Genomic DNA, 12,893 nt, shown 5'->3' with positions numbered 1-12,893 from the left:
TGGCAATACAAATCTCAGAAGATTGTTGTGGAGATTAAAAAGGAGAAGGTATTTGAGGCATGTGTTACAACATCTGACAGTTAGTAGGTGTTCAATGGATATGAAATCTTATTAGATATCAATATTGATAGTGCTTAAGATATCAGCAAGAGGGTGACGTCTTCTGAATCCCTGCAGTAGACAATATTTTTTATGTAGAGTGATGAATTGTTTATCTTTCCTGTGTTGAGTCAATTGACTTGTATTTCTTCTGAGAAATAGGCTGGTATGTATGTGGCAAATCTGGCACGTGGTCCATTTTGTAGCTTTTGTGTAGGAAATTCCAGGAGGAGAAATGAAATACAACTGCTTGGTTTGGGTTCCTGTTGAGCACCAAATTCTTACTACATGAGGACGATTACCTCTTCCAGGAGCACACTGTATGTGGAGAGAAAGGGCAACTTAATCAATGCGGAGGCAGCAGTGACTTTACCGAATCCTGAGCATTCTAAGAGACTTAAAGATTAGAGGTAAATTTAAGGTAAACGGTATCCTAAACAACCCTAACTAGCAGTCAGCTAGTTAAGGCAAATCTTTTGATTTGGAATCTAGAAAAATGTCCAAATTTTATGTGTCAAAACAGGAAACTAATGCTTTATTTTCAATGCCAGTTGCTCAGTGTTGTGAAGTGAAAGAACTATTCCACAGCTAACTAGGTGCAGAAGCAGCAGAGAGAAATCAAGCATGGGGCACACAGAAAAGAAGAAAAGAAAAACAGATATTTACAAATTATCAATCCAATGGGACTTGAAGCCAATACAATTAAAATCCTGTAAAATGCATTAAAAAAGATAGAAAATCATTTTTTGCAAACATATGGACTGTTAGATGCCTAAAAGAACATAATGAAATAAATAAAAAATGAGGAAAATAATGAATAGAACATGATATCATGGCAACAACAGAAGTTTATAATCAGATCCACTAGAGATTAAATTTAATTTCTTGTGGCGGGGCAAGATGGCGGACTGGTGAGCTGTATGTTTTAGTTACTCCTCCAGGAAAGTAGGTAGAAAGCCAGGAACTGCGTGGACTGGACACCACAGAGCAATCTGACTTTGGGCATACTTCATACAAAACTCATGAAAATGTGGAACTGCTGAGATCAGCGAAATCTGTAAGTTTTTGTGGCCAGGGGACCCGCGCCCCTCCCTGCCAGGCTCAGTCCCGTGGGAGGAGGGGCTGTCAGCTCCGGGAAGGAGAAGGGAGAACTGCAGTGGCGGCCCTTATCAGAAACTCATTCTACTGATCCAAACTCCAACCATAGATAGACTGAGACCAGACACCAGAGAATCTGTGAGCAGCCAGCCCAGCAGAGAGGAGACAGGCATAGAAAAAAACAGCACGAAAAACTCCAAAATAAAAGCGGAGGATTTTTGGAGTTCTGGTGAACATAGAAAGGGGAAGGGCAGAGCTCAGGCCCTGAGGCTCACATGCAAATCCCAAAGAAAAGCTGATCTCTCTGCTCTGTGGACTTTTCCTTAATGGCCCTAATTGCTTTGTCTCTTAGCATTTCAATAACCCATTAGATCTCTGAGGAGGGACCTTTTTTTTTTTTTTTTTTTTTTTAATCCTTTTTTCTTTTTCTAAAACAATTACTCTAAGAAGCCCAATACAGAAAGCTTCAAAGACTTGCAGTTTGGGCAGGTCAAGACAAGAGCAGAACTAAGAGAGCTCTGAGACAAAAGGCAATAATCCAGTGGCTGAAAGAATTCACTAAACACCACAACTTCTCAAGAAAAGGGGGGTGTCCACTCACAGCCATCATCCTGGTGGACAGGAAACACTCCTGCCCATCGCCAGCCCCATAGCCCAGAGCTGCCCCAGACAACCCAGTGTGATGGAAGTACTTCAAATAACAGGCAAACACCACAAAACTGGGAGTGGACATTAGCCTTCCCTGCAACCTCAGCTGATTGTCCCAGAGTTGGGAAGGTAGAACAGTGTGAATTAACAAAGCCCCATTCAGCCATCATTTCAGCAGACTGGGAGCCTCCCTACACAGCCCAGCAGCCCAGAACTGCCCTGGGGGACGGTACTCACCTGTGACATAGCACAGTCATCCCTCAACAGAGGACTAGCGGGTGCACGGCCTGGAAGAGGGACCCACTCACAAGTCGCAGGAGCCATACGCCAAAACCAAGGACTTGTGGGTCAGTGGCAGAGACAAACTGTGGCAGGACTGAACTGAAGGATTAGACTATTGCAGCAGCTTTAAAACTGCAGGATCACCAGGGAGATTTGATTGTTAGAGCCACCCCCCTCCCTGACTGCCCAGAAACACGCCCCATATACAGGGCGGGCAACACCAACTACACATGCAAGCTTGGTATACCAATTGGACCCCACAAGACTCACTCCCCCACTCACCACAAAGGCTAAGCAGGGGAGAACTGGCTTGTGGAGAACAGGTGGCTCGTGGACACCACCTGCTGGTTAGTTAGAGAAAGTGTACTCCACGAAGCTGTAGATCTGATAAATTAGAGATAAGGACTTCAATTGGTCTACAAATCCTAAAAGAACCCTATCAAGTTCAGCAAATGCCAAGAGGCCAAGAACAACAGAAAATTATAAAGCATATGAAAAAAACAGACGATATGGACAACCCAAGCCCAAGCACCCAAATCAAAAGATCAGAAGAGACACAGCACCTAGAGCAGCTACTCAAAGAACTAAAGATGAACAATGAGACCATAGTACGGGATACAAAGGAGATCAGGAAGACCCTAGAAGAGCATAAAGAAGACATTGGAAGACTAAATAAAAAAATAGATGATCTTATGGGAATTAAAGAAACTGTTGACCAAATTAAAAAGATTCTGGACACTCACAGTACAAGACTAGAGGAAGCTGAACAAAGAATCAGTGACCTGGAAGATGACAGTATGGAAAATGAAAGCATAAAAGAAAGAATGGGGAAAAAAATTGAAAAAATTGAAACAGACCTCAGGGATATGATAGATAATATAAAAGTCCGAATATAAGACTCATTGGTGTTCCAGAAGGGGAAGAAAAAGGTCTAGGAAGAGTATTCAAAGAAATTGTTGGAGAAAACTTCCCAAATCTTCTAAACAACATAAATACACAAATCATAAATGCTCAGCGAACTCCAAATAGAATAAATCCAAATAAACCCACTCCGAGACAATATTCTGATCACACTGTCAAACACGGAAGAGAAGGAGCAAGTTCTGAAAGCAGCAAGAGAAAAGCAATTCACCACATACAAAAGAAACAGCATAAGACTAAGTAGTGACTACACAGCAGCCACCATGGAGGCGAGAAGGCAGTGGCATGATATATTTAAAATTCTGAGTGAGAAAAATTTCCAACCAAGAATACTTTATCCAGCAAAGCTCTCCTTCAAATTTGAGGGAGAGCTTAAATTTTTCACAGACAAACAAATGCTGAGAGAATTTGCTAACAAGAGACCTGCCCTACTGGAGATACTAAAGGGAGCCCTACAGACAGAGAAACAAAGAAAGGATAGAGAGACTTGGAGAAAGGTTCAGTACTAAAGAGATTCGGTATGGGTACAATAAAGGATATTAATAGAGAGAGGGGAAAAATATGACAAACATAAACCAAAGGATAAGATGGCTGATTCAAGAAATGTCTTCATGGTTATAACGTTGAATGTAAATGGAAAAAACTCCCCAATTAAAAGATATAGATTCGCAGAATGGATCAAAAAAAAATGAACCATCAATATGTTGCATACAAGAGACTCATCTTAGACACAGGGACACAAAGAAATTGAAAGTGAAAGGATGGAAAAAAATTTTTCATGCAAGCTATAGCCAAAAGAAAGCAGGTGTAGCAATATTAATCTCAGATTAAATAGACTTTAAATGCAGGGATGTTTTGAGAGACAAAGAAGGCCACTACATACTAATAAAAGGGGCAATTCAACAAGAAGAAATAAGAATCGTAAATGTCTATGCACCCAATCAAGGTGCCACAAAATACATGAGAGAAACACTGGCAAAACTAAAGGAAGCAATTGATGTTTCCACAATAATTGTGGGAGACTTCAACACATCACTCTCTCCTATAGATAGATCAACCAGACAGAAGACCAATAAGGAAATTGAAAACCTAAACAATCTGATAAATGAATTAGATTTAACAGACATATACAGGACATTACATCCCAAATCACCAGGATACACATACTTTTCTAGTGCTCACGGAACTTTCTCCAGAATAGATCATATGCTGGGACATAAAACAAGCCTCAATAAATTTAAAAAGATTGAAATTATTCAAAGCACATTCTCTGACCACAATGGAATACAATTAGAAGTCAATAACCATCAGAGACTTAGAAAATTCACAAATACCTGGAGGTTAAACAATGCACTCCTAAACAATCAGTGGGTTAAAGAAGAAATAGCAAGAGAAATTGCTAAATATATAGAGATGAATGAAAATGAGAACACAACATACCAAAACCTATGGGATGCAGCAAAAGCAGTGCTAAGGGGGAAATTTATAGCACTAAATGCATATATTAAGAAGGAAGAAAGAGCCAAAATCAAAGAACTAATGGATCAACTGAAGAAGCTAGAAAATGAACAGCAAACCAATCCTAAACCAAGTAGAAGAAAAGAAATAACAAGGATTAATGCAGAAATAAATGACATAGAGAACAAAAAAAAAACAATAGAGAGGATAAATATCACCAAAAGTTGGTGCTTTGAGAAGATCAACAAGATTGACAAGCCCCTAGCTAGAATGACAAAATCAAAAAGAGAGAAGACCCATATAAACAAAATAATGAATGAAAAAGGTGACATAACTGCAGATCCTGAATAAATTAAAAAAATTATAAGAGGATATTATGAACAACTGTATGGCAACAAACTGGATATTGTAGAGGAAATGGACAATTTCCTGGAAACATATGAACAATGTAGACTGACCAGAGAAGAAATAGAAGACCTCAACCAACCCATCACAAGCAGAGAGATCCAATCAGTCATCAAAAATCTTCCCACAAATAAATGCCCAGGGCCAGATGGCTTCACAGGGGAATTCTACCAAACTTTCCAGAAAGAACTGACACAAATCTTACTCAAACTCTTTCAAAACATTGAAGAAAATGGAACACTACCTAACTCATTTTATGAAGCTAACATCAATCTAATACCAAAACCAGGCAAAGATGCTACAAAAAAGGAAAACTACCGGCCAATCTCCCTAATGAATATAGATGCAAAAATCCTCAACAAAATACTTGCAAATCGAATCCAAAGACACATTAAAAAAATCATACACCATGACCAAGTGGGGTTCATGCCAGGCATGCAAGGATGGTTCAACACAAGAAAATCAATCAATGTATTACAACACATTAAAAATTTGAAAGGGAAAAATCAAATGATCATCTCCATAGATGCTGAAAAAGCATTTGTCAAAATCCAACATTCGTTTTTGATAAAAACACTTCAAAAGGTAGGAATTGAAGGAAACTTCCTCAATATCATAAAGAGCATATATGAAAAACCCACAGCCAGCATAGTACTCAATGGTGAGAGACTGAAAGCCTTCCCTCTAAGATCAGGAACAAGACAAGGATGCCCTCTGTCACCACTGTTATTCAACATTGTGCTGGAAGTGCTAGCCAGGGCAATCCGGCAAGACAAAGAAATAAAAGGCATCCAAATTGGAAAAGAAGAAGTAAAACTGTCATTGTTTGCAGATGATAGGATCTTATATCTGGAAAACCCTGAGAAATCGACGATACAGCTACTAGAGCTAATAAACAAATTTAGCAAAGTAGCGGGATACAAGATTAATGCACATAAGTCAGTAATGTTTCTATATGCTAGAAATGAACAAACTGAAGAGACACTCAAGAAAAAGATACCATTTTCAATAGCAACTAAAAAAATCAAGTACCTAGGAATAAACTTAACCAAAGATGTAAAAGACCTATATAAAGAAAACTACACAACTCTACTAAAAGAAATAGAAGGGGACCTTAAAAGATGGAAAAATATTCCATGTTCATGGATGGGAAGGCTAAATGTCATTAAGATGTCAATTCTACCCAAACTCATCTACAGATTCAATGCAATCCCAATCAAAATTCCATCAACCTACTTTGCAGACTTGGAAAAGCTAGTTATCAAATTTATTTGGAAAGGAAAGATGCCTCAGATTGCTAAAGACACTCTAAAAAAGAAAAACAAAGTGGGAGGACTTACACTCCCTGACTTTGAAGCTTATTATAAAGCCACAGTTGTCAAAACAGCATGGTACTGGCACAAAGATAGACATATAGATCAATGGAATCGAATTGAGAATTCGGAGATAGACCCCCAGATCTATGGCCGACTGATCTTTGATAAGGCCCCCAAAGTCACTGAACTGAGTCATAATGGTCTTTTCAACAAATGGGGCTGGGAGAGTTGGATATCCATATCCAAAAGAATGAAAGAGGACCCCTACCTCACACCCTACACAAAAATTAACTCAAAATAGATGAAAGATCTCGTTATAAAAGAAAGTACCATAAAACTCCTAGAAGATAATGTAGGAAAACATCTTCAAGACCTTGTATTAGGTGGCCACTTCCTAGACTTTACACCCAAAGCACAAGCAACAAAAGAAAAAATAGATAAATGGGAACTCCTCAAGCTTAGAAGTTTCTGCACCTCAAAGGAATTTCTCAAAAAGGCAAAGAGGCAGCCAACTCAATGGGAAAAAATTTTTGGAAACCATGTATCTGACAAAAGACTGATATCTTGCATATATAAAGAAATCCTACAACTCAATGATAATAGTACAGACAGCCCAATTATAAAATGGGCAAAACATATGAAAAGACAGTTCTCTGAAGAGGAAATACAAATGGCCAAGAAACACATGAAAAAATGTTCAGCTTCACTAGCTATTAGAGAGATGCAAATTAAGACCACAATGAGATACCATCTAACACCGGTTAGAATGGCTGCCATTAAACAAACAGGAAACTACAAATGCTGGAGGGGATGTGGAGAAATTGGAACTCTTATTCATTGTTGGTGGGACTGTATAATGGTTCAGCCACTCTGGAAGTCAGTCTAGCAGTTCCTTAGAAAACTAGATATAGAGTTACTGTTCGATCCAGCGATTGCACTTCTCGGTATATACCCGGAAGATCGGAAAGCAGTGACACGAACAGATATCTGCACGCCAATGTTCATAGCAGCATTATTCACAATTGCCAAGAGATGGAAACAACCCAAATGTCCTTCAACAGATGAGTGGATAAATAAAATGTGGTATATACACACGATGGAATACTACGCGGCAGTAAAAAGGAACGATCTCGTGAAACATATGACAACATGGATGAACCTTGAAGACATAATGCTGAGCGAAATAAGCCAGGCACAAAAGAGAAATATTATATGCTACCACTAATGTGAACTTTGAAAGATGTAAAACAAATGGTTTATAATGTAGAATGTAGGGGAACTAGCAATAGAGAGCAATTAAGGAAGGGGGAACAATAATCCAAGAAGAACAAATAAGCTATTTAACGTTCTGGGGATGCCCAGGAATGACTATGGTCTGTTAACTTCTGATGGATATAGTAGGAACAAGTTCATAGAAATGTTGCTATATTAGGTAACTTTCTTGGGGTAAAGTAGGAACAGGTTGGAAGTAAAGCAGTTATCTTAGGTTAGTTGTCTTTTTCTTACTCCCTTGTTATGGTCTCTTTGAAATGTTCTTTTATTGTATGTTTGTTTTTTTTAATTTTTTTCATACAGTTGATTTAAAAAAGAAAGGAAAGTTAAAAAAAAAAAAAGAAAAACAAGGAAAAAAATATGTAGTGCCCGCTTGAGGAGTCTGTGGAGAATGCCAGGGGTATTGGCCTACCCCACCTCCATGGTTGCTAACATGACCACAGACATAGAGGACTGGTGGTTTGATGGGTTGAGCCCTCTACCATAGGTTTTACCCTTGGGAAGACGGTTGCTGCAAAGGAGAAGCTAGGCCTCCCTATAATTGTGCCTAAGAGCCTCCTCCAGAATGCCTCTTTGTTGCTCAGATGTGGCCCTCTCTCTCTAGCTAAGCCAATTTGAAAGGTGAAATCACTGCCCTCCCCCCTACGTGGGATCAGACACCCAGGGGAGTGAATCTCCCTGGCAACGTGGAATATGACTCCCGGGGAGGAATGTAGACCTGGCATCGTGGGACGGAGAACATCTTTTTGACCAAAAGGGGGATGTGAAAGGAAATGAAATAAGCTTCAGTGGCAGAGAGATTCCAAAAGGAGCCGAGAGGTCACTCTGGTGGGCACTCTTATGCACACTTTAGACAACCCTTTTTAGGTTCTAAAGAATTGGGGTAGCTGGTGGTGGATACCTGAAACTATCAAACTACAACCCAGAACCCATGAATCTCAAAGACAATTGTATAAAAATGTAGCTTATGAGGGGTGACAATGGGATTGGGAAAGCCATAAGGACCACACTCCACTTTGTCTAGTTTATGGATGGATGAGTAGAAAAATAGGGGAAGGAAACAAACAAACAAACAGACAAAGGTACCCAGTGTTCTTTTTTACTTCAATTGCTCTTTTTCACTTTAATTATTATTCTTGTTATTTTTGTGTGTGTGCTAATGAAGGTGTCAGGGATTGATTTAGGTGATGAATGTACAACTGTGTAATGGTACTGTGAACAATCGAATGTACGATTTGTTTTGTATGACTGCATGGTATGTGAATATATCTCAATAAAATGAAGATTAAAAAAAAAAAATACCCAAAAAAAAAAAATTAATTTCTTGTCTTATTTGACACTAATGTGAAAGTCCTCTATCCTGAGACATAATTATATCCCACAGCAGATCAAATATTCTCAATAGTGAAAAATTCAGCTCCATTAACATTATGCATCCATGCATATCTGTATTTTAATAGTAAAAATAAAGTTAGTATTAGTGATATAATCTTCAATTTCTGTAGAAGATAATTTTATTCAAAAGGTTTTGCAAGCTTTAAACTAATTGTTGAATTCCCCACATATTAAAATTACCATTAGACAGAGAGGGAGGGAGGAAGGGGGAGAGAGATGGGGAGAAAGAGAGAGAGAAGTGAGAACAGTACTAGTTGGACCTTTACAATAATCTCATTTTCCCCCCTCATTTTCTTATCCATTCAAAAACTATGTATGGAGTGCTTGCCATGTAGAGGTGGATCATGCTAGGTGATAGGGGTAGGTGGTTCAGGTCGAGTAGAGAATACTGTACCTAGTCTCTCTTACTCATATTCTAAGGCACATACATAAAATACTGCTATAACATGATATATGAGAAAATGTGTTGGCACAGAAGTCTATGTGCATTCAAAAGAAAGGGAGATCACATAATTAGGAATTTGAAAAGGGTGTAGGAGCATTTGAGGAGGGACTTGAATAATGGGTAAAATGTGGAAAGGTAGAGATTGAGGGAGGTTAATCCAAGTGGAGAAAAACATAATTTTCAAAATGTGGAAATGGCAATGTAGAAAGTTTGTTTGAGAAAAGGAAGAAACAAAGTAAGCTTTTCTGAATCCTAGAGGGTTGTGCTACCTCAATGTTAAATCATGTCTCTTTTACTATTGAAAAAAATAATACTTTAAAGCCTCAGTTTCCCAGACATTAAAATTGAGATACTATTACTTGGTTCACTAATGTGACAAGATGATTAAATGCATCAGTTTACAAAAAGCTCCTGGCATACTGCTCAGCACAAGTAAGTATGTAAGTATTCAGGGGTTAGGAGGCAGCATAATATGGTGGATAAAAGGCCAGACACCGGAATCAGACTGAGCTCTAATCCTGGATCCCCCACTAGTAGCTAAAAATAAGCTGGAGCAAATATTACCTAACCTTTCTGTGCCTGTTTCCTTCTCTGAAAATGGGTGTAATAATAAAACACTCAAAACACACCTGGTACACAGTGAGAGATATAAAAGTCTTAACTATTAGTACTGATAGGGTTCCAGTATAATTTATTATGTCAGGTCATGGTTTTTCCATCATCACTGTTAGTCCTTAGCTTGCCTTGTTCTGGGAGCTAGTAGATGGCCAACCCTCTATATTCTGAGTTCTGGGCACTCTAAACCCAGGGAGATATCAGTGTTTGTATATTGTATATCTTATATTTCTGAAACAAAAGCTGCCAGAAAACCAGAAGCCATTCTCCATTCAGGCCTCTTGTTTAGAAGTCTAAGCTCACTTAAAGGGACAAAACTGTACTTTTCATGGGGATAGAAGAAGATGGGAGGCTGGAAGGATATAGCTTCTACCACAGTCAGAAAAGGAGGGTGTTTGGGATATTTCTATGTGTATAAAAACAAATCTCAAAATTTACTGTTGCTTGCCTCCAAGTCCTAAATCCTTTCACCTCTCCTTGAGAGTAAGTGCAAAGGTCTTTGTTCTAAACCTGCTCAATGACAAGGAAAGCTTATCGAACATCTCTGAGGCTTGCTATAGTAGTAGTGCTATATTGAGTATAGAGAACCAATATTTGACAGGAGCATCATTTAACAGAAGAACTAATGGTGGATGATGGAAAACATCAGGAACTAAGGACCAAAGCCATGTCCCATTTTCTGGGCATCATTTAAACCTCAGGACCCTAGAAAACTATTTCTAATAAACTTCCAGATGATGCAGGTAGTGGTGATTCATGTACCATACTTTGAATAGCAAGCTTCTAAAATTCTGCGTGGCCTTTTGGCCCCCAGGTTCTGTTTATTGCTGTTCTTCTCAGAGAGATCTTTCTCAAGGGAGCCTGACCACTTCTGGGAATACGCCCTTTGCTCAGCCAAGCCACCACCCTAATTCTAACCCTATCTCAGCAGAAAAAGGCAGGAGCTTAACATTTGATCTAACTCTTGAGAATTACAAGGTCATATTTGAATTTTTTGACCCAGGCCTAACCTCTGAGAAGGAATTATGATTTGGATATCAGAGTTAACTTGGGTTTGACTGAAAGAATGGGAACAATGAACAACTGTCATATCCTTAAGAATTTTATTTTTTTAATCAATAAAACTTGTGTATATGTATTTTAGACAATAATTATTTTTAAAAGTTAAGTAACAAAGAACACTTCCTATATCTCTCCATATTTGAAAACTGCAAACACACATATATATATAAAAAACACACTTTAAAAGAGACATAATTCTATTCCTATGTTTATACATGCATTTGAAAATAACCCAAAGCAAGTCATTGTAAATATTAAAAAGAACTAAAATGAGACTAGGCTTTTAGTCAAAATTTAGATTAAATTAGATCAAAATTTAGGCTACAAATTTAAGGGTTCCCACAACTTCTTTAGGTTTGATAATTTCTAGAATGACTCACAGAATTCACTGAAAGCTCTATACTTGCTATTATAGTTTATTATAGTAAAAGAATACAAATGAGGGGACACTTTTGCCAGTTTGGATATATGACATCCCCTAGAAAAGCCATGTTCTTTAATGCAATCTTGTCGGTGCAGACTTATGACTCTTTTGATTAGGGTGGAACCTTGGATTGAGTGTTTCCTTGGAGATGTGACTCACTCAACTGTGGGTGAGACCTTTTGATTAGATTATTTCCATGAAGGTGTGGCCCCATCCATTCAGGGTGGGTCTTGATTAGTTCACTGGAGTACTTGAGAGAGATCCAGAGCCACCTGGATATGCAGACAGAAAGACAGTTGGTGATGCTAAGCTAAGAAATGAAGTCCAGAGTTTGCCCCAGAGAAGCAAAGAGAGGACCCCCAGACACTTAGAGAGAAACACCTGGAGAACAAGCAAAGATGCACAGGAGCTGAGAGAGAGAAGCTAAGAGAGGCAGAAGCCCAGAGGCATTTTGGAAAAAGCCATTTTGAAATGCAACCCCGGAGCAAAGGAGCAGCAGACGCCAGCCACATGCCTTCCCAGCTGACAGAGGTGTTCCAGGTGCCATTGGCCTGGCTTCAGTGAAGGTATCCTCTTGTTGATGCCTTTGTTTGGACACTTTTACGGCCTTTGAACTTAGGTTATTTGTAACCTAATAAATCCCCTTTATAAAAGCCAATCCATTTCTGATATTTTGCATAATGGCACCATTAGCAAACCAGAACACCACCAAAAGAAGAGACACATAGAGTAAAGTCTGGGAGGGTCACAAATGCAAGCTTTCCTGTTCTCTCCGTATGGAGTCAGAACACATCACCCCATCCTAAAACTGCAGTTGTAGCTGGCCCCTCCCTGTCATCTCATTAGCATAGGAGCTATGAGGTGTGCTCCTGGGCTCAGTATGAAAAACAAAAGACTCCTATCTGGGAAATTGCAAAGATTCAGAGGGATCCCAGGATTTAGGGACAAAGACCTGACAAGTTTTTCATTATGCTACACCTACTAATTGGGATATGGTGAAAATGTGAACAGTGACTGACGGAAGTTTAAACGTATTGAACAATGAAAACTGTTTCCAAATGTCAAAAAAAAAAACAAAAAACAAAAACAAATAAGAGAGTCTTAACTTCATTTACCGTGTGATGCCTATGAATGCAACATTCTCAACACAGCTGACTTAATCAAATCCAATTCTTCATGACCAAATAATACGTGAGCTGATATCAGATGTCGTAGGGAATTCTTAAGCCACATGAAACAAAGTTTCCACTCTGACCTGATTATAAAATAAACAGGGGACAAAATTCTAAGGATATTCAAATAATTCCATTGAATTAATGCAATATGATGCAGCAAATCTAGATAACACTTGATCTTACCCCACATACACACACTCACACACATGATCACATGATTACAATTACTGTCATCTTTAGAAATACCAATTTAGGCCAAAAAATATATAAAATTTTAG

The 12,893-nt window shown here is 38.6% G+C and overlaps 1 long non-coding RNA gene across 1 annotated transcript in view; it reads right to left on the bottom strand.

Moving 5' to 3' along the window:
• Window positions 1-12,648, bottom strand: part of LOC119537787 — a 56,322-nt gene extending 43,674 nt beyond the window's left edge. The window contains exon 1 of the long non-coding RNA XR_005217463.1: window positions 12,556-12,648. This is a non-coding gene — a long non-coding RNA (uncharacterized LOC119537787). The remainder of the gene's footprint in view (window positions 1-12,555) is intronic.
• Between the last annotated feature and the right edge of the window lie 245 nt (window positions 12,649-12,893).

Source organism: Choloepus didactylus, chromosome 6, assembly GCF_015220235.1.
Source record: "Choloepus didactylus isolate mChoDid1 chromosome 6, mChoDid1.pri, whole genome shotgun sequence".
Taxonomy (NCBI): domain Eukaryota; kingdom Metazoa; phylum Chordata; class Mammalia; order Pilosa; family Megalonychidae; genus Choloepus; species Choloepus didactylus.
This window is presented reverse-complemented; position numbering and strand designations above follow the sequence as displayed.